Source organism: Sceloporus undulatus, chromosome 3 (assembly GCF_019175285.1).
Source record: "Sceloporus undulatus isolate JIND9_A2432 ecotype Alabama chromosome 3, SceUnd_v1.1, whole genome shotgun sequence".
In the NCBI taxonomy this organism is placed as follows: Eukaryota; Metazoa; Chordata; class Lepidosauria; order Squamata; family Phrynosomatidae; genus Sceloporus; species Sceloporus undulatus.
Window position 1 is genome coordinate 257,105,840 of NC_056524.1, and position 23,181 is coordinate 257,129,020.

Below are 23,181 nucleotides of genomic sequence, written 5' to 3' on the forward strand. Positions count from 1 at the left end.
CCATTTAATGGTATTGACAAATCATTCATTGTAGGAAAACATCATTAGAAATGTAGGCTCTATTCATCACGTGAGCTCTCTAGGCCACCCATGTATTGAATATAATTAATCATTGAAACTAATTTCTTAACTAGAGAATCACCTTGTAGCTTTTCTGTTTAATATTTATGTAGCTTCAGGTAATAGATCAGAGGACTGCTTGTGGGCTTGGGCATCTGGAGAGTGTAAGAGCTGGTATTTTAGCTGATAGGAGTTACTTTGCATGGGTTGTAGCCAGGACCAGCCCAAGATATTTTGCTGCCTGAGCTCTCTCTCCTCCAACACTTTGTGATTGGTTTCCAGTATCTCTCATGTGAGAGAACTAGTTCAGTCTGCCTAATGGTAGAGCCAGGCCAGATAGCAGCAGTCTTCCAAAAGCTTCCTGGAGACTGAGGCCCAGTCCCCTGGAAGTCCCCAAATCACATCTTACGCTGTGAAGTTACAGCAGGGCTTTAAGTGGACTGCAATTTCTCCACTTTAGTTCCTTATCTGTTGTGTATGGTTTTTGTTCCATTCCACAGCCAGAACTTGAACGTTGAGAAGGTTCTCATCGTGAAAGAATGTACGAGCAGCACAGGACAGGCAAGCACTCCCTCTTCCCATGCATGCTGCAGCATTGCTCTCAACCACCATCGATTGATCAGAGCTTCAAAAAGTTACTTTTCTACACTATCTCTCCTAGGAGGTATTTACACTTGCTTTTTTGTACCAAGATGTCAATCTCTGTGGTGATGCAATACCGAATGGATGTTCTCACTACATTTGCCACGATTGAATCTTTCCAAGGCATTTTAACCTGGTCCAGCATTCACACTGGCACTACTTTGTATCAGCATGGTGGCACCTTGTGGCTGAGAACAATCCCAGTGACCCAAACTGATTTGCACTACCAAAGACCCAGATCACTCTGGCCCTAAAAAAGACACAGTTAGGTCCCCAGTGCAAAATGCACTGGGTTAAGTGGGTTTTTCACCATCCCCACCTGCAAACCACAGCGGGTGCATTCATGGCCAGTGTGAACGTTGCAGAAATAACCCGGTTTCTATAGTGTGAATGGGCCCCTAGACTCTCCCAAATCCCAGGCTCTGTGCATGATAGAAGAGCCTATAAACTGACCATATTTGGGGGTGTTTTCAAAGGGTTCCTCACATGCTCTGATGTCCATGAGCAGAGGACTCATCACATGTAATGGGATTCTGGTGAAATCAAGGCTAGAGCTTTTCTGCACATTATTCAAATATACAGATGGGAGGAAGCATCCCTAGCACCTCCCCAGTTCCTTCAGTGTTTGGATTCCTTATCTGTCCCCCATGCTATTTAACATTTACATGAAACCGCTGGGAGAGATCATCCGGAGACATGGGGCGCGGGGTTATCAGTACGCTGATGACACCCAAATTATTTTCTCTATGTCTCCGACTGATGCAGTGACTGGGGATGGCGTCTCTCCTCTCGTGGCCTGTCTGGAGTCAGTAATGGGCTGGATGAGGGAAAACCGACTCAAACTTAATCCAGAGAAAACGGAGGTACTAGTGATAGGTCCCCCTGGTCCAGGAATGGCGGTGGTTCCACCTGTCCTGAATGGGGTCACGCTCCCTGTGAAGGATTCCGTGCGCAGTCTGGGGGTGCTTCTTGACTCGTCCCTTCACCTGACTGCTCAGGTGAATGCGACGGTCAAGAGTACCTGTTATCAGCTTCGGCTGATTCGCCAGCTGCGCCCATATCTGGCCCAGAGGGACCTTGAAACTGTTGTACATGCTCTGGTAACTTCGAGATTGGATTTCTGCAACGCACTCTACATGGGGCAACCCTTATACCACACTCGGAAGCTGCAAGTAGTGCAGAACATGGCAGCACGGCTGGTCACTGGCGTTTCCAGGACCAGCCATATAACACCGGTGCTCAAAGATCTCCATTGGCTGCCTATTCGCTTCCGAGCTCAATATAAGGCGTTGGTTATTACCTATAAAGCCCTAAATGGCTTGGGCCCAGGATTCCTGAAGGACCGTCTCTCCCCGTACATTCCGCCTCGCACCCTCAGAACATCTGGGCAGCAACTCCTGAAGGTGCCTGGGGCAAGGTCGGCCGTTACGGCCAGAAGATCCTTTTCCACAGCTGCCCCAGCCCTTTGGAACACGCTGCCCATAGAGCTCCGCTCATCTACCACCCTGGCCCAATTTAGGAAGGGACTCAAAACCTTCCTATTTAATCAGGCATTCCCCGACTAAACATCCTATGGGCCTCCCTCCTCACTCGTGGCCGTGAGGTTGGGCTAAGGGGTTTTTATTGTTTTTATGAAGAGATGATGTTGTTTTTAATCTGTTTTATATTGTATTTGCTGCACTAAGGTGCATTTGTAAGCCGCCCTGATCTATTGGAAGGGCGGGGTATAAATAAATTTTATTATTATTATTATTATTATTATTAAGTAGTGTATTTGAAGCCAGTTTCATGAGTGACTTTGATGAATGCATGATTTAATCCTTTCATATTATTTGATACATCTGCATGTTAGCTTCTGTAAATTTGAATTTATTCATACTGTGTATGTCGAGTCTCCATACTGTCTGTCTCATTGGATCACCAAATAGCTACATGGGCCCTGACAAGCACCCCACCTCCAAATCTAATTGGTTTCCTGAGGTGCCCTGAAATGCAGCTCTGCCTCTGTTTTGATTTCAGTGAAAGGATCAAAATGTGGAAGAACTGGCTGTAATATCACGTGAGCTTGGTCTGATGGTTGTACATATTATTATATTTTGTTAGGAATCTGCACACATCACTTTGTGAGGTGGGGTTGGTCCCAGAGCAGGTGTGGGAATGGAAAAAAATGGAAAGCTTCTTTGTTTAATCAAATTTATTCAATTTGTTTTTTAAAAATGTCTTTTATTTACTTATTTACTTCCTGGTGCAATTTATACACTCCAAAAATGGCCCTGAAGGTGGTCTCCTCCTCCTCCTCCAAGTATAGGCGTGTACTACAACTAGTCATTGCTGGGAATGGGTCAACAGTCTCCATCTCTTCTTAGGGATGGAGGGGGGGGGGGGCTGAAACTTTGGTGCAAAAAGCTATGTCTCATCACTGCTTCTACCTTGGCATCTGTCACCTGAAGCAAATCTGCCTACTGGTAGAATCAGCCATGATGTGTGTGATGTGTCCCCAAAGACAGTCTGAAAAAAATCTGTTAATAATCTCCCACTACCACCACCACCACCACCACCAAATATATCATTCAGTTTTGAACTCTTCCACCATACCGTTTAAGAATATAACAAGATGCACTGGGTCATTTGTCGTGTGTCTTCAAGTTGACTGTGGCTTATGGCAGGTTTTCTTGGCAAACGTTCTTCAGAGGAGGCTTGCATTGCCTCCCTTGAAGGCCAGAAAGTGTGGCTTGCCTATGTCATGCAGTGGGCTTCCATGGTTGAATTGGGGGTTTGAATCCTACTCTCCCAGACTAGTCCACCTGAATTCCTTCATTCCTCCTAGAGAAATGGATTACTGCCCCATGCTAGTTCTCCATTGGATCAGACCACATGCTTATCTAGTCTAGCACCTTGTTTGAATAGTGACCTATGGGAGGCTCATGAACAGATCACCAGTGGAATAACACTTCTCACTCTCTCGCTCTTTCACAAACAAGGGAAAGTAAGTAGAGGAAGAGATGGAAAGAAAAACTGTCAGTGGGTTCAAATGGTCATTTCACTTGACTACATTTTCAGGTGGCAAATTTGGCATGTTGACAGTTTCTCCAGGAGAAACGAGGGAATTTTACATAACTTGTAGAACATGAAGGTTATCAAGATATTATATGGGAAGTGTCTTCTTTTTCTATACCTTTCTTTTCCTTAAATTCCCCTGGCATGGTGTTACATCTTGGGTAAGTGGTAGTCCAGCACCAGCTTTCTTTGGATCTTGGTGGCTAAGCAGGGTCCGCCTTGGTTAATACTTGGAGGGGAGATGCCAGTGAGTACCAATGAGTACCAGGTGGTGTAGGCAATACTTCAGAGGAAGGAATGTGCAAAACCATCTGTGAGTATTTCTTACTTAAGATTACCCTATGAAGTTCATGGGGGTCACCATAAGTTCACAGGCAACTTGAAGGCACACAGATTCACACACACATACATACACTGTGTCCTATAAGCATGGACAACTTAAAGAAAAGGAAAAAAAATGGGTGAGAGGGAGGGAAAGATCTCTCTTTAGCTACAGGTCCTGATAAGCCCCCCCCCCCTTCCCAAAAAGTTACTTTGGATTCTCCCTCTGAAACTGGACACTATTTTCAGGGCTTTTCCTCTCCTGCTCCCAGAGGAAACTGAAAAATTCAGATCACAACTAATTTTTATTTTCATTTATTTATTGAATTTATACCTTGCCTTTATCATGGGATGGGATTCAAGGTGGGTCAGGAAAACTGAATCTGACAGTGTTGGAAGAATAACAATAGCAGCAGTAAGACAACAGAAGGGTGGTGCTAGCAGAACTAGAATGTTTTATTTGTAGTTTTTGCTGTGATTACACCTGACTCAACTGTCTTGCAGACAATTGATCTTGCAGGTAAACTACCAAAAAATCTTTTAGGTTCCTGTGCCCATGAATGCAGCAGTAATAAGAGATTATTTAATGACAGTGAATTGCAGGCAAACGCTAGAGTTCATGAGGTCAACTCAGTAATTCATTATTGCATTGGGAACATTGCTGATCTAGGTGCATGGTAGATTAAATCTGTTAAGGGTAACTTCTGGAAGAGGTAAAATGCAGGTTCCCCTGTGTTTGCTCTTGACATTAAGCTAGCAGAACAAAGTTTCTTCAAAATGAGAAGGAAAACTTTGTCTCATGCACAACTCATGATTCACAGAATCAAATGTTACCCACAAGTTATAGTACAGCAGTTAGGCAATGTTAGATCCTGGAATTAATGGTATTAAAGGAATGAGAGTAGAACGTGGACTAACTGTGCCAAACAAATTGCAGCATCAGCTTTCATAGACTTGAGAGCTCGGCAGACCGCCATTAAGAGGCGGTGCCATGGCACCCCTGGAAACCCTGGGTTGGGGACGCAACCGCACGCCACACACCTCAACCTGACACAAAAAGAATCAGCAAAAAGTGACTTTTTGTGCCATGGAAATGAGGCCTTTTCTGGTGCTGCCATGACTTTTCCGCGGCTCTTTGGCACAGCATGTCTACACGCTGCTCCAATGACATGGTGTGATGCCACCCGCCATGTAGTTGATTGGGCAGCATGACACCAGCATGATTCCGGTGTAGGGGTGGGCAGCAAGTAGTCATCACGCACCCATTCTGCCCTTATGCCAGTGTTTTTTGCTAGTCTGTTGAGGGCCTGAATCTACTTCTTTAGATGTATAGATGTAGACTAAATCTATGGAAGCTCATGCTACAGCTTCTTTCAAAGGTGCTGCAAGAATTTCAAAGGTGCTGCAAGATCCCAGCTGTAACATAGTCGGTTCCAGATCTGGTCCATATCAGATTCTCTTACTTCTGCTCGCAGAAATTTCAATATATTTCAGTGTGCATTTTTTTGGCACGAGCTTTTCCAATGATTAAAACAGAGGCAGAGACTGCTGGGCCAGATTGCCTGTCTGAATCAAGGTAGGTGGGCAGATGATGTTACAGGGCTAGGGACTTCAACACATGATCCAGTTGCCTCCTGCCATTATTTAGCCTTGCCCACCTGTCCCAGACATAATTCCCACCTTTCCATGTACAGAGATGCCTTTGTCTGCACGGAAAATATGCTTGTCATTGCTGAATTCAGCAATGGGAGATAAAAAGGACATTACTCCCCCATCCTGCTGGCAGTTCCTGTGAATAACATGAGTTTGGTGGAAGGGAAACTGCTTTCTCTGGTCTGCTTTCTCTGGTCTAAGGTGCTGCTTTCTCTGGTCTAAGGTGGGGAAGTGTTTCTACCAAACTGGGGCTGTAGTTAGAGCCTCAGGGAAGAGTGAAGATTCAGAAAGGGATGGAGCATCCTTCACTTAGACCCCTCACCAACCAATTCTGATCCTTTCACAGTGCCAGGCCTACTCATCAGGGGGTCTCCTCTCTGCAGTAAAGCATACTTGCCCCCATTTTTGTTTAAAAATATACATTTCTCTATGCAAATTTTAATTTCTGTATAGCTTGAATAGCATAATAAGAATTACATATATGGATCTTTTCCCTCCTCCTCTTCCTCCTCCCCTTCTCCTTCTCCCTTCCCCCAAAATAATTCTGTTCAGGCTTGTGTGAATATGTGTATTGGATAAGCTCATGTCAAAATGCAAACCAAACTCACATCTTCTTACCCATATCTATAAATCACAAGTGAATTATCTTCCCTTATAATATCGTTTTCAAGAGTGCACATTCAGGTCACCTGTGAGAATGATGTACACAAAGAGTATTGACCTCTCTCAGGGCTCGTTTATAGAAAAACACAGGTGCCCTGAGAGTAGGAATTGAAAGCCATTGGATTAGTCTTTCCACAGCTAAAAAGGGAGGCAGTGGTCTGTTATGGCACGTTGCACTGTACAGAATCTCCTTATGAGCTTCTAATTTGGATTGATTTTCAATGTTGATGCTTAAACAAATGCTGAATATTTTCACATATAGAAATAAGATGCCATTTCCCCCCCCCTATTGGTTACCAATCTTCAATGAATCATTTCAGAGAAACTTGAGAAAATGGGAAAATGAGAAAATGAGTTTTAATAATATGCAGTATTTGTTATAGTTTTTAGTGGGTATGCTTTTAAACTGCTTTTAATTTTATTAATAATTATGTCCATAATTATAACTTTTCCACACTTCACTGATGAGAATTTTAGTATATATATATATATATATATATATATATATATATACTTTCAGAGGCCACCTGGAATCTGAGGGTTGGGAAGTAGGTGGAATATAAACAAAATAGAAATGTAGGAAAAGAGAATCCCACCTAAGTATTAGGGAGAACCTCTTGACAGTAAGGTCTGGTTGACAGTGGAATAGACTACCTCAGAGTCAGGTGGAGTTTGGATGCTTTTAAACAGAGATTGGACAACCAATTCTCAGGAATGCTTTGTGTTCCTAGGTTGGACTAGATTCCCTTGTGATGGACCTTCTGACCCCTACGATTCTATGAAAATAGTTATTATGAAATAATAATAACGATAGTAACAGAATAGTATTTGGCCAGAACATTCTTATTTACATTTTTTTAAAAATGTATACTATGGGAGGTGATTTTCCCCTCTTGATTTACAATGCCTTGGTCAAAATCTGTTTAATCTGTGTTCTAGCATTACATGTAAAAGGTGGATGGAACCAAAAGTGGGCAGCATGACAGCCAAGACTTTTCTCTTTTGTCATTAAATAGTGAGGGCAGGTGCATTTTCATCCAGGCTTCCTGCTCCCCCAAATTATGCAAGGCTCTTTTCGTCAGCTTTATATTTGGAGAACAGTGCTGGAGGAAGGAAGAATGTCAACTGTGTTTTTGGACTATACTTCCTTGAATTCTGTTTTTCCCACAGCATGTGTCTTCTAAAATCATGTATCTACTCAGGCCTCATCTACATAGGTGTTTTACTCTGAGTTACCCCCCCCCTCCAGGTTCACTGTGTCCCTCTTACACAACGCCGGGCCAGACCCCAAATTGGGTCTTGACCGTCTTTGTGACACTTGCATCCAATTTGGGGCTTCCTCCCCCTAACTTGCATTATAAAATCTCATCTTTTGCTGTGGGTTTTTTTTTGGGGGGGGGGAGTGGGGGACATTGCCAATGGGTGGCTGCCTATTCACTGGTAGTTCCCATTCATTGCCTGATCCTGCTGCTGTAAGTTCAAGACACTCTGGGATCAGAGTGAGGCACCCAGCATCATTAGTATGTCTGGTCACTGACCTCAGCAGTGGCACTGGGTGACAAACAGGGAATGTGTGGGAAGGCAGCTGCCTATCACTGATGGGGGTAGAGAGGAAGGCAAGGGATAAATTCAGTGGGAATTTGGGGCCATAATACTCTTGGGAAAAAGGGTAGACGAGCCCTAAAATGTAGACCTCTCTTCCACCATAAAAAATGGAGGCATTTCTTCATGAAAATAACTCACTTGGAATTTACTTTAATAAACAAATTAAACAGTTTAAACCAATCTGATTAATTGACTAGGATTTGCCTAAACATGTGACAGCCTTCTCTTTGATTTATAGTTCATACTACAGTTTAGTTCAAGTGTTTTCATCTTTACATTACTTGAAGAAAATGAGCTCCAAACCGAAAGAATAGAAAATTGTAATGGCTGATACATTTCTAACAGACTGAAGTAATGTAGAGGTGGGACCAAGAGGTCAAATGTTGCCTTGCCACGAAGGCAATTTGTTAAAGCATCCTTTTAAGTGCTAGTGGATCTGAAATTGATTGCACCACCCAATCAATAAAGAAACTCAGGGGATCAGTGCATCTATTCTAGTGTAAGGATGCACTATTGGCCTGACCTGAGGTTCAATTATTCTAGTGACTAAACTGATTCACTTGCAAAACTTGAGAACAGATTTCGGGCTTTGTGCTGTATTTAATTAATTTGGTTTGGTATCCCCTGCCCATGGATGCTCAGTTCTGGAAGTTCAAGGGGGAAAAGGAGATGCTAATGGGAAAAGATGCACGGTGAAGTGCATAATCATCATACAATGAAGCTTCTGAGCCTATAGCAGAAATGGGATTGTGCAACCCATGGACTACATATGATCCTAGGAGGCATGTGATATAGCCCCAGTGTTCTTTGAGCCAGTCTTCTGGTGCCTTCTAAAAAAAGCCCACCCAGAAGTGGAGATCTGTATCCCAGAAGGTATCCTGGAGGTATAATTCACCATTGAAATGCCCTTTGGAGTCACAGTTCTCCATTCCTTCTTTCTATTGCATATTGTTTAGGCCTAGTTAGTATTATTGCAAAACTAGAAGTTACTTTCCAGTCTTTATGGAAAAATGGGAGGGTGCAGCCACTGAAGTTAGTCTATAGTCTAACAACTTTTTTCAGATAAGACTATTAGCAAAATGGGTAGCATCTAATAATAATAGGCATGTTCTATTGCTAGGAGCACTGTTAAGAATACTGTGTCCAGTTCTGAGCACTACAATTCAAGGATGATGTTGACAATCAGGAATGTATCCACAGGTGGATAAACAAAATAGTAAAGGTTTATAAACTAAGCCCTATGAAGAATAGATTTGAAGGTTGGATACGTTTAGCTTGGAGAAGAGAAGATTGAAAGGTGATTTGGGTAGACATCTTTAAATGTTGGGAGGGATGTCATGTAGAAGGTGAAGCAAGCTGGTTTCATTCTGCTACAGAGACTTGGGCAAAACAGAATGGCTCTAAACGCTGGCTTCCTGATGGCTTGGCAGCATGGCATTTAGACGCCACATGCACCCAAGACACCTGGAGGCTGCCCGGCTGCCCAGATGTGGGCCAGATTCTGGGTGCTCCGGCAGCATGGTGTTTACATGCTGCACATTGCAGGACCACTGTAAAGCCACCGCGGGGTGGGAAAAGCCTACTTTTTGCCAGTGCAAAAAGGAACAGCATTTTGCCACTTCTTTTTGGGCCAGCAAAAGGGGAATTGGGGCCATGGCATGTGATTGCTTCAGCCCCAACTTGGCTTTCTCAGGGGCAGTTTCAAGCCATCCCTTTGGGGTTGTCTGTTTTGCCTCTAAAATGCAAAACAGTAATAGTTTCTATACAAGAAAAAAGATTCCACCTAAACAATCTCCTGATGGTAAGAGCTCTTTGACAGTGGAACAGACTACCTCACAGGGTGGTGGACTGTGATCCTTGAGGTTTTTTAATAGAGGCTGGGTGGCCATGTCTCAGGAGTGCTTTTAATGTAAATTTGTGCATGGCATGGGAAGTGATTGGACTAGGTAGCTCTTGTGGATCCTTCCAGTTGTAAGATATTCTGACAAGAAGACAGCTGTTTAATCAAAACAAAGGTCTGTCAAGTACAACATCCCCTTTTCCTGTAGTTGCCAATCAGATGTTTTTAAAAAGCTTGAAAAGAAAACATGAGGACAATAACCATGTCTTCCTGCTATTCCCCAGAAACTGGTATATAGAAGGACGTTTTGTCTCATCTTGAATGTTCACATAGCCATTTTGATTCATGACCTTTGGTAGTCTTATCTTCCATGAATTTGTATGTCTTATCCTTAAACTGTGTTAGTGGTCATCACACAATATTTTATGATCACACATCCCACACTGTGTGCTTAGGTTTGCCTGCTCTGAATTTCCCATTGTTCAGCTTCACTGGATTATCCCCCCTACTTTTATACATCCTGTTACCCTTACTTACTGCATTTTTGAAACTAGCTATTGCCCAAAGTTCTAACCTTGAACAGATCAAGCCTGAATTCTTCCTGGAAGCCAAGATGAACTGAGAGATAAGCAGCAGGTTCTTACAACCACCTTCTCTTCAGAAACCTTCTGGGTTTTATTTATATTATATACTATCTCTTGTCTTGCAACTTCATTGCAGGGTATGGGGATTTTGGGACATTAATAACTCCCTCCAGATTTCTAATGCTCCATCTTTCTTCAGTCCAAGCTACATATCTAGAAGCATGCCTCATTACTGTTTTTAAACTATAGAATACTGTTCTGTAGGACAAGGGGGAAATATCCATAGCTCCTGCTGGCTATCCAGCAGGAAACTGCTTTCACATTCTTTTTGAAGTCTGTTGGAGGTACACAATGTTTAAACATGCGGCGTTGACAAAGATACTATGCAACATCATCTAAATTAATGCACAATACTCCCCTCTCTTCTTAAAGTTTCATTCCATTAATTTCTGTTACTCAGTAGACTTAAGCATTTCAGATAAAGAGAACTTAATGCAATTACTCTCAATAAGGGCTCCCTATTAGTTGGTGTTATTTGATGTTGACTGCTTCTTGTCTTATATTTCCCTTTGTGTTCAGCATTTTCTTTGGCAGAATTAACTTATCTCGCTGTTTTCAATAAAGTCTCACCTCCAGCTGAGAAATGTTTAACTTAAAAAAAAACTTCAAAAAAGAATTAGGGAGAAAATACCCTCTGTGCCTCTAATTAAGCATATTTATTAGAAAATTAAAGTTAAAAGGGGCTTAACTGCAGATGAAACTCCAGTGAAAGCCATATCTGGCTGGCAATTTTTATTGTTAAATTGGTGGTACAGTGAAAATGAAAAGTCACTCTGTTAGGGGAGAAGAGCTTCAGATCTATTCAGCAGTGCTTATTGTTAGCTATTGCTCATGTTCCAGGGGCACTCAGAGGCCTCTCTAAAATTCATCAACTCACCAGGCTAAGCTATGTGCAAATAGCTAATGCAAACTTCTCAACTCAAGAGGTGTCCTTCAGGCTATGGGAGGGGTGGACATCTGTAAAGTGCACATTGTGGGAGCAAGTAACAAGTGAGCTATGACAGATTTAGAATCAAAATCTGCCAAATATTAGTTCATTTTAGTTTTGAGGTGCGGGAAAACACTACTTTCAGAAAAATGGTATAATATTAAACTTTTACTATGACATTCCTTTTCCTTTAAACCCTGGTTGCTGCCATTGTTTTCCCAGACATTTTCTGTTTCAGCATCAGTTTTGTTCCTTAATTTTTTCTTCTTCTTGGTTTCTTCATATGGGCAATCCCAGCCAATTGTAGACTCACATAGAATGAGATAACATCACAGCATGATTGTAGATTTGGCTGGTGATGTCAGTGAAGGCAAGTGAAGGTAATTGAGCGTTGCTCCATCAGTCACATGGAAGGGTGACATGACAATAAGAGGTAGCCAGTGACAATTAGCTATCTGTTAGAGTCACTAACAGGCAGAGCAAATGTAAGAAGTGTTGCCTTTACTGTGAATGGGTAAACACTTTCAATTCCTTTCAAACAGCAGACATCTTTTATCTGTTTCTCCATCTGGTTCAGCATCCAGCCAACAGACTTCTAGCTGCTCTAGTGGAATGCTTCTAAGTCAGTGACTTGGAAGAGCTATTTCAACCAAGTTTTGATTCTGGAAAAACAAGCTGGCCTTGCATGTGTGACTAAAACATGGTTGAGAAAAGAGGGAGGTGTTAACTTGATATACATGGTGATCTATTATGAGTCCATCCCTGTGTTGAGCAGTTTCCAAGGTTTGTGTGTATACTTGGTGATCGGACATTGCTACCAAATTGTGATTCTATTTGTGTACTGCCCATCTTGCTGCCCAGCTGTCTCAATGCCTGCACTGATAAAGAAGGGCTCAGAAATGGTATTGATCTCCCTCAAAATTTTATTATTAGTCCTGAGTAGAGCCACTTGAAATGATTGGATTTAGCTTCCTGTTAACTCACCATTTAATAATTGATTCTGGCCATTGAGTTGGAAGAATGTTAACATTCTTGCTTCATTATGACTAGCGCAGGATTTCATAGGAACCATAGCCCTGCCTCAGATGATATCTCATCCTATACATGTGGCAGGACATAACATTCTACCATTTTTTTCTGACCAGGATGAGGGTGATCCATAGATAGAAGTGTTGGCATGGACAGATCACTACTTATTAAGGTTTAGATCTGCTGGGACACCTAATATGACCTTCTCCCTGAAGCTAATGGATGTGCTGGGGGATTTTCTAGTTGCTAGAGCTGGTGATCACATTGACACTCTGGTTGGTCTATGCAGTGATAGAATGACCTGGACAATTGACATGATTGCTCCTAAATGTACTTTGCAGAGCATGGCCTCTTTGTATTTCTGAAGACCTCAGGGCAATGAGAAGTAGTGAAGAAATATTTGGGACACATCCAAGTGAACAAAGGTTAGACCTCATTTGAGACCATATTCCATAGCAGTGTGGGTATCAAAGAAAACATTCTTTGCTGCCTTTATCTCGTAAGTACAATCATGCCCAGCACTCATTTTTCACATTGTTGCAGGGTTATTCTTAGATCTCTAAGTGCAGAGGAGAAGCTTTCAGGAACTTGTTGCAATGAATTCACAAAATATTATGCAAAGAAAATTATTCTAATCTGTTTTGACATGGACTGTACACTAAAGATAGATTCTAGGGAGGTAACTGAGGCATGCACTTGTACAGTTTTGTTGGATGAGTTTCAGTTTGCTGAACATGGTGATGTGTTCTACTTTTGCTGATGTGGGATTTAGAGGCACTATTTTATAATGGTTTGGTTCTTTTTGGTTGCATATTCCCACAGGCTGGTGCTGCAGGACTGATAACTGTTATCCTGTGGGAATCCACAGGCTCAGTACTGTCCCCTCATGTAGACTTAACATCTACATGAAGCCACTGGGAAATGTCATTCAGAGTTTTGGGGTTGGGAGAAATCAGTATGCCGGTGATATACAAACATGTCTTTCTTTTGCAATGGATGCCAAGGAGGCTATGATAGTTTTGGATGATGTGATGAGTGGATGTATGTCAATAAACTGAGATGCAGTTGAGGTCTGACAGTAGTTCTGTTGGTCAGTATGAAAGCTAATCCAGAACTGGGATTATAAACTATTTGGGATAAGATTGCACTCCTTCAAAAGATTAACAATTTGAGGAAGTACTTGAACCTAAATCTCCTAGTAGACCATAAGTCTGCTGCTCTTAGGAGGGTTTTTACAGTGGTTCATATCTTAATTATATCCTAAATAGATTAATGCAATGTGTTCTGTCTGGGGCTGCCTCTGAAAGGCGTTTGGAAGCTACAGCTAGTGCAAAATGAGGTGGTCAGATTGTTGTGAGGTGTCTGCTTTAGAAACCACATCTCACCTGTCTTGTACCAACTGTACTGGCTTCCATTCTGCTTCTGAAATTCAATTCCATGTGTTGATTTTGATGCGTAAAGCCCTAAACAGTTTGTGGTCAAGATATCTGAAACACTGACTTTCCCCATATGATCCTACAAAGAGTTTGAAATTTACAGCAGAGGCTCTGCTATGTTCCTGTCACCCTAAGATTCAAGATTGACAAGCAGTATTCCAACTGTGGAAGATGCTCCCAAAGAAAGCCAGACTGACTCCCTGCTTTCTGAGCTTCCAGTGGGCAGCTGAGACTGTTTCATACAGGCCTTTGGCCCTTAAAACCAGGGTTGGCTTTTCTGATGTTTTTAACTTCAAAAAAATGTTTTAAAATTTGTTTTGTTCTGTTTCTAAATATATTCTTTTCTGTATCTGTTTATATTTTCTGTTCATTGCCTTAGGAGTTTTAGAAGGCCAAGAGGTGATAAACAAGTACTTAAATAAAAATAAATAGTCCAGATACGTCTAAGTAAAACTTTGTAGCAGTCATGAACAGATAATTTGTGGTTATCCAATATGCCAAGTGGAGTACCATGTTTAAAACTCAGACAAGCTCTAACCAGTGTTGCTCTTTCATTTGATCACTGCAGGATACAGAAAATTCAGATGGCTTTCTTTCATGTCACTTGTCCAAAATTAGCATGGTTTCACCCTGTTCCTTATAAAGTGGCTAAGCTCTGTCACAACTCCACTTTGACTGCTAAGCTCCTGGGAAAAGTAAAAGTTGAATAGTCATTTGCTTCCCTTTGTTTGAATAGGACTGAGCTGCCTTCTAGGTATGCACTAAGCATTCTTCTTTGGGCATCGTCATTTGAGTACAGCTTCATGGATATTGATCTTTTTTTGGTATTGGACTCCTGAGATGATGCCTGCCTTTGAAAGTGCTCCTTCAAGGCCAAAAGAGAGGAATTGATTGCACTGGACTTCTGACACCTTACCCTTGTCTTTATGTATCCTTTAGCCATTCTCTCAGCCTTCCAGTTTTTTTAGTTCACACTGGTTTTCAACTCAGAATCAATCATAACCTCTGTACACGCAATTCTTGCAGTGCTGGCTACTGACCCTGCTGGGCCAGTTCAGATCTTTGTCTAGCCAGGAGGAAAGTGAGAAGCTTGGGAACTCAGGCTTTGAGTAAAAGGTGACTGAATTTGGAAAAGATTAATTCAGTGAAACAGAAAATGAGTAAAGCTGAATAGACTGATTTGGATGATTAGACTAAATAATGTATGAAACATGCATGTAATATATGACAACTGGGAATACAGAGCTGTCTGTGTGTGTGTTCACAAAGTATAATCTTGTGACTATTCTGCAAAGTAATAGATGCCCCCTCAAATTCATGTCTATGTCTATCCATTGATATAGTAATAATTTCAAATGTTTAAACTTTGGAAAGTATTTACCTGCGTTTTAAAGCAAATTTCTTCCTTCTAACTGTTACTCTGCTTGATTTATTTGGGCTGCATTAGCCATCTTGAGTGTTTCTTTATAAAGAAATGTAGGACACACAATTTTAAATAAACAAACAAAAATACAAAACAAACAACAAAAAATAAATGGCTTCCTTTATCATTTTGGAGTGATTTGTTTTGTTCTGTTTTATTCACTAGAACTGATAATCATTTTGTTCTTGAAAGTAAGAGCTGTTTCACAGTTGAATAAACAACCTTGCAAGTAGGCTCTCCTTTGAACTTCTTTAAATAGAGGTTGGATGGCCATCTCTTGGGAGTGCTTTAATTGCGTATTCCTGTATGGCAGTGGGTTGGACTAGTTGGCCCTTGTGGTCCTTTCCAGCCCTATGACCCAAAATTTGTTTATTATAAGACTGAAATATACAGACACAAATAAAAAAGAGAAAAAAAAAAGAGAAAAGAGAAATGTCTTCTCACGTTTGCGACATCTTCAGCCCAAATTGGGCAGTATCCAAAATCTGTGTTTTCATTTTTAAAGCATCCTTATATCTTCAGAATGAATGTTTAAACATTACCTGTGTGTGTGTGTGTAGGTTTGTGGATAGTAAAGCAGCATCTGAAATATTTCATTTCCCCTTAGGCAAACTATACAGTCTTCTGTTCTAATTTGTTTTTTAAATCCCATAGACAAACCAACCATTGCTGATTAAGTGAGATGGCAGATCTTCAGGCATCACAGAGCATTTCTCTTCAATCTTTGCCCTTGCATGGGAATTTTAATGTGAAACTGAAAGTCTGGCATAGTCATACCTGTGCCATTAGCAAATGATATCCAGCTATGTATTTGCATTTACTTAGATGGTAGATGAGAATGCAGCCTAACTAGTCTGAATAGATACATAGTTTTGAAACATTTTATTGCATCTGTTGGAACTAGAAAGGACTATTTTTCCTATTTTCTTAATGCACACACAAGCCATATATATGAATGATGCTTTTCTTTGCACACATGCAAATACAGATGTACTAGAGAGGAATCAGTTCTGATACCACACATGAGGACAGCAGTGCTTTAGGTGTCAACAGAGTGGTAACCTGTACATGCATTGCATGAGAAAAGCAGTGCTTGGGGGGGAAAACCAGTTTGGACTACAACTCCCAGAACCCTCCAGCTGCCAAAATCTGGCTAGCTGGGAAATCCTGGGCGTTGTCATCTCAAAATAATGATATGCAGTGAACATACAGAGTGAAGTGTAGAGGGTTTGCTTTATTAAAAGTTTGAAAACATCCTGGAACTGAATGATAATTTATTACTGTATCATATTTTAAAGTTTCTTCTTCCCCAACCTGTCCTCTTATGCATGACAACAAACATTTTCATGTGAGTTTTTATTTTTTTTTTAAAAAAATCAAATCAAATAAAAGCAGTGCTACATATCAATTACTTTTAATCAATGGAATTTTTTGATATGCCATTTTAAAAAATAATGGGTCTGATAAGTACATTCTTTGATTTTTTTTTTTTAAAGTTTAATTCTTGGTCCAGATTCTGCCATATGATGCCTGTGTAATATGAAATTGGAAGAATAAATTCTCTGAGGTTGATAGAGGTTTTGGCACCAGAGGGAGCCACTTGCTCAACTCTTGGTAGAAAAAAAAATCTTTTGTGATGATAACGGGCAAATAATAAATAACAAATTTTAATCAATGGGATGATCCATAGCAGGGGCTAGACCCAATATTGGATAGGGAGGAGCTGAAGATAATTGTACTTACATTTCATCAGGAAAACTGTGGAGATGATTATTCAACACTTTCAGTGGCTGAAGGAAATAAACATTTTTTTCCTTTAAAAAAACACCTTGGGATTTGAATAACTGTGACTGATATACCATTGTCATTCATTTAAAAATAATATGCACAATATAACCTTGTTTTAAGATAGAATTTTAATAAGTACTAATATCTTCTAAAAGGGCTGTCTATTACAAAAAGGGTTAATCTAGTGTGACCTAAATATTCATCACATTTCTTGGAAAAATTTGGAAAGCAGTTCCCAGAATCCCCCATCAGCATGACCACTGAGGATCTTGGGATTTGTAGTCTAAAATGTACATATTCCATGTCTTGCCCCTGCCTGAACTCTTTAAGCTATACAGACTGTGAATAGATTTCCACTTTCATGAACTGGACTCTCTGAGTCCTATACCTGTGTGCTATTCTCAGAGTTTGACAAAGTTATTTTGTGGGCTACAGCTTCCAGAATTCTACATTTTTGGGAGGGGGGGATTTGAAATACCTGGATTTGCATATACATAATGAGACATAATGAGGTTGAGAGACTGAAGATATGTGAAATGGCAAGAAATCAAGCATGGTGTTTGGCACGAATCCATGTCTCCTGCCATTTCACAGATCCTTATGTCTCTTTCCAGCTGTGTCTCATTCCAGCCTTGCAAATACAGTACAGGTGTGTAGCTCCAAAAGTTTTGTATTTTGGAGTATTTTGTACTTTGGAATTCCAGATGAGGGATACTCGAGTTATACTTGGAGATTATTGCATTAGCTTCACTGCTGAGATAGACCTGGGATGTAACTTTATTAAGGCAGATCTTATTGCATTCACTCATTGCTGGGCAGTATGCAGCCCATATGCAACCCAGGCTTCTCTCCCAGTTTTTCAAGAATGGGATTTTCCTGATTTGTGGTCAGTCATAACTATAGTTTGTGGAGCCACCTCACAACTGGATTGAAGCAATTCCCCCATGAGGAAAGTTTGCAATGTTTGGGCTGTTCAGCTTAGAAGTAATATCAAATAATGTGCGGTGTGAAGAAAATAGGTAGAAGCAGCAGAGTGAAGTGATTGGAGTGTTGGACTAGGACTCTGGAAGACCAGGATGCAAACCCCCACTTAGCTATGGAAAACCTTTGGATGACTTTGGGCAAGTCATATACGCTCAGCCTTAGGGGAAAGCAATGTCAAATCTCCTCTGAATATATCTTGCCAAGAAAAACTGTGATGTAAGTTGGGGTTAACCTGAAGACATGAAACAAGAACTCATAATATTATGATACAGGATCAGCCACTCAAGCTGAAATGAGGAGAGATTCAGAACAGAAAGGAAGTATTATTTCACATGGTGCATTGTTGAGCTATAGAATTCACGCCAAGATGTTTTTTGCTGCTCCAGAGACTACTAGGCCGTCAAGCAAATGGATTCAAATTGCAGAAAAAGAGATTCCACCTCAACATTAGGAAGAACTTCCTGACAGTAAGAGCTATTCAATAGTTGAACATGTTGCCTTGGAGTATAGTGGAATCTTCTTCTTTGGCGGTTTTTAAACAGGGATGGATGGCCATCTGTTGGGAGTGCTTTCATTATGTGTTCCTGCATGGAAGGGGGTTGGACTGGATGGCCCTTGTGGTCTCTTCCAACTCTGTCATTCTATGCAGTTATGGCTGCAAATGGATGGCTATAAAAGGGAAAGAGATAAATGCATGGAGGATGGGGGCATCAATTGCTACTAGTCAAGAAAGAGATATATCACCTTCGTGTATCAGTGGCAGCATGCCTCTGTGTATTGCTGCTAAGGACTGTGAGATAGAAGGTGAAGTTACAATCATGATCTTCTGGGTTTTCAGATACAACTGATTGGCTGCAGTGTAAAAAGAGTTTGGGATCAGATAAGCCTTTCGAATGATCCAACTTTTTTTCCCTTAAGTTCTTAGCAAACTATATTTAAGATTAACCACAGTTTGTCAGGATGATGTGATGAGTTGCAGAGGGTCTAAAAGTAAGAGCTCTTTTAGACCATACTGGAGAAAGGAGAAGGAGAGACTACTGTTATTTGTGGTGTAGTGGTTCTAACATTGGGCTGCAATCTGGAGGCCCAGGTTCAAATCCCACTTGGCCACAGAAACCCATTGGGTGACCCTGGGCAAGTCACACTCTCTCAGCCTCAGATGAAAGCAAACACAAGCCCCCTTTGAATAAATATTGCCAAGAAAATCCCATGATAAATTCACCTTAGGTGTGCCATAAATCAGAAAATGACTGGAAGGCACACAAGGACATCAATAGGGATTAGGATTCAGACAAGGACATTTTGGGTATTCAAGCTGAATGATACTAGTCTCATTAGAAAACAAATCTGTTTTGTGGGAATAATAATAATAATAATAATAATAAATTTTTATTTATATACCGCCCTGTGGTGAACCAATCCGGGTGGTTTACAACATTAAAATAACATACAACATAAAAACAATATATTTCCCTCCCCCCTTAAAAAGTTATTAAACTACATATCTAATTTAAAACCACAATAACTAGTTAAAACAACAATAAATTAAACAAAATAATACCAACCAACAAACCACTGCAACTTCTGTTCTAAAGAAAAGAAAAGGGGGCTTTGGAGACATTACTGTCTCATGATTCATTCAGCCCTTATGAAAGAGAAAATGGCTTCCAGTTTAGGGAAAGCTTTCCCAATCTAAGGTTTCCACATGTTAGACCACAACATGCATTGTCCCTGACTGTTGGTCATATTAAGGGTGATGAGCTGTATAGTCCAGCAACATCTAGGAACTCAAGCTGGGAAAAGCTGTGTTTGGAAGTGTTATCTGTTCACTGAGAATTAAATCCTTTACTTGTAATTATGTTTTAAACAGTTTAAACTGTTTTAACCATGTTTCTAAAATAATATTTGATTTAATTATTTTTTAAATTAATATTTTAGCTTGATCTTTTAAAAATTATTATGAGCCACTTTGAATCCCATATTGTGAAGAACGCAGGATATACATTCAACTAATTAATTATGTTGTTAATTAAATAATGCCTTCCATCTTTCTTTTGTTTCACTGTCTGAGGTTTTCATTCCTCTTAGACTCCGCACCTATATCCATCTTTATATATATCTATATATGTATCTATATGCACAAAAAAGCACACACACCTTAGAGTTCCAGAGACTACAAATAATAACTGTGTGGGTTTCAACCTATTTTCTTAAGGTTTTGGAGCCGGATATTTCTTGACTGAGCAATGTATTTTTAGATTTAGATGGCTGTGACATAATTTACCCAGCATGCTGTGCTCTTATAGAAATCCTGTCCATAGGGGACACAAGTATTACTGTCGCATACAGACGTCTCTTTACAATCCTCTCCTAATCCTTTGCTCTCATATGTCATTGGCAAGTCTGTCGCTGACTTCAATAGTGCAGAGCAGAACTGAAGCTGTACTGAAAGACTCCAGTGAACTCTGAGTGTCCCGGTTATGTTGTACTTGATAAGAGAAATCAGAATTGCCTAATTTATTCTCTGCAGTGAGTTTAGAAATGGACAGGCATGCCTGCCAATTTCATATATTTGGGCTAAATCAAGTATGAAATGCATTGCTTTCTCAGTTCATGACAGTAAAAGTTCTGCTGCCAGATTTAAATAACTAAGGCTGCAATCCTATACGCATTTACCCAGGAGCAAGTGCCATTTAACTCAGTGGGGCGTACTACCGAGTAAACATATACACTTATGCTGCTAAACTTAGAATCCTCTTTGGCTGTTTCTGCATTGCAGATATAATCTGGTTTGACCCCATTTTAACCTGCCACAACAAGCTACAGTTCCCAGAATTCCATAGCCTTGAGCCATGGCAGTTAAAGTATTGTTAAATCAAATATATTTTGCCATGCAGATGCAGCCTTATAGAGAAGGAAGATAACAAGATGCACAGGTTACAAAATTCTCATTTTTGTCTCTTATCAGTAATTTTTATCTGCAGATAGAAACTCTTATAACACCTGTATGTGATTTGTTCCCATACTAGCTCTGAACACAGCTGTGAATTAGCCAAGTGTTACCAAATTGTGATCAATAGCACTCTGATAGTTTTTCATAAGCCTTTTCAAAGTGTTGAATGCAGACAGTGGTGGGGAATTGTGTTCTATAATGTTAATTCTATTTTTTAAAAAGATCAGCAAATTTGCTTGTTCTGTATTCTTCAGTTTCCACATTGTGTTCCTCCAACTTTCATTTTAATGCTAGCAGAGCTGTTTTTATGAATTGAAACTGAAGGTGCAGTTTACACTCAAAATTATTATGGATCTGCTTTCTCAATCAGATGCAAGAACCCAGCTGCACAACCAGTAGCCTTCATCCACAGTTCTTGTGGCTTTTAGCCAAATTTCAAAAGCTTTCTGTCAGCAGTCAGTTCAGACCTCTAGCAAAAGAAATGTCACTCCTCTGGCAGCCATTGGACAGAGAGAGAAGGTAGTGTCAGAGAGTGAGAGAACAGGTTGTCCCCATCCTGCACACCACTAGGTTACCCCGACAAATTAATTCCAAGGATATATGGGCTTCTGCAAAAAAAAAAGAGAGAGAGAGAGAGAGAGAGAGATATTCCCCATACCTAATCAAGAAAAATGTGCAACTGCAGAATAGCAGTGTAGGAATGCTATTTCAGTAGGGGTGTCATTAGGGGTGTTTGCGAAGTGCGAAGTGCTCCACAGACATCTACCATTTGGCAGAAATGGGCTGCGGTGTTTGCCTGTGTCATTTTAAAATGCTAAGACATGGCGTGCGTAGGGCAAGGCTCAGTGGGAAGAGGAAGGGGAGGCCCCACATTTTTAAATATATATATTTAATTTTTAAATGCTTTTTAATTTTTTGTAAAATCCACCACAACTTGCCAAGTTGTCACTTTAACCACACAATACAATGTACATGTAAATACATTTAGGCTGTGCATATGATATTGTAATTTAAAGGTATCGTTTTAATTTTGCTGTTTGTTTTATGTCACCACTGTTACTATGACATTCAGTGATATATGGGAATTCCAATTTATGAGTAACATTAGTACAAAAAACATTACTAATGACTCTGTGTGGTGTGGTACAGGAGGAGGTCAATGGGGTGGTGACACCATGAGTTAAAAAAAGTAGTTGCGAAAGTGGGACAGTAGAGGATTAATGTGGGCTGTTCCTGCCAAAACAGAGCAGTTGGAATGTATGTGAGACATGATTTTGAAACTCAAGGAAGGAGAATTGTGTGATTAATTTAAACTCCCAGGAGATTCTGATACAGGAAGAAGTCAATTCTCATATATAGCTCCATCATCTCAGTTCCTTTACTTCTGGGAGGTCCCATTGTATCACACTGAATGCTGGAGTGGCCTTTGCCATGCAGGTTATCCTTTTACTTTTCTTTCTCATTATGTTTCTAAAGAGGGAAATATTATACTTCAAGGGGAGGGGGAGGAAGAAATAGTATATTTGGGGCATGAATAAGGCCTGATTGGATATGAGGGTTGGAACAACTACTGCAAGGTATGCTGCCCAAGAACATAATAGCTTGCTATTTATTGGAATTGTAAATCCTCTGGAAAATTGCATGGATACAAATGTTGTATCTGAATGAAAATAATTTCTGTCACCTTCTGCCAGGTGACAATATTATTTTCATTCAGACACAACATTTCCTCAAGGAATCAGTTTAGATCTCCTTGGTAGGGAGTCTCAGAGTTTGTGAGTGGCTACTATTAATACTACTGTGAGGTTGGATACAGTATAGGCAGATCAGTTCTGCCAGTTACTGCAGAGTTGCTCCTTTTTCTGAACTTCTATTTTTCCATCTCCTGGTCCCTGTGGATATTTTTAACAGGGGAAAAAAAAAAACCCCAAACAAATCCCATAACCTATGCATTTTTCAAAAGGGTACATTAATGGATGTGTGCCATAACTGATGAAAGTTTATTTGTGCAAATTCGGGAAATGCACATAATGCTTTTTTTTGCCCATGTTTGAATGTTCAGATTTTCTAGCTTACAGTTGTAAACCACTTAGACACTGCTTAGGCAGTATGAAGCGGTATATAAATGAGGCTTGTTTGTTTTTGTTTGTTTGTT

At 40.4% G+C, this 23,181-nt stretch overlaps 1 protein-coding gene across 1 annotated transcript in view; it reads left to right on the forward strand.

Annotated features, from left to right (window-relative positions):
• Positions 1-583: 583 nt before the first annotated feature.
• NLGN1 (neuroligin 1) overlaps positions 584-23,181 on the forward strand; it is an 892,554-nt gene continuing 869,956 nt past the window's right edge. Inside the window, exon 1 of the mRNA XM_042457844.1 lies at positions 584-724. The gene's annotated coding sequence lies outside the window, so the exon portion shown is untranslated. The remainder of the gene's footprint in view (positions 725-23,181) is intronic.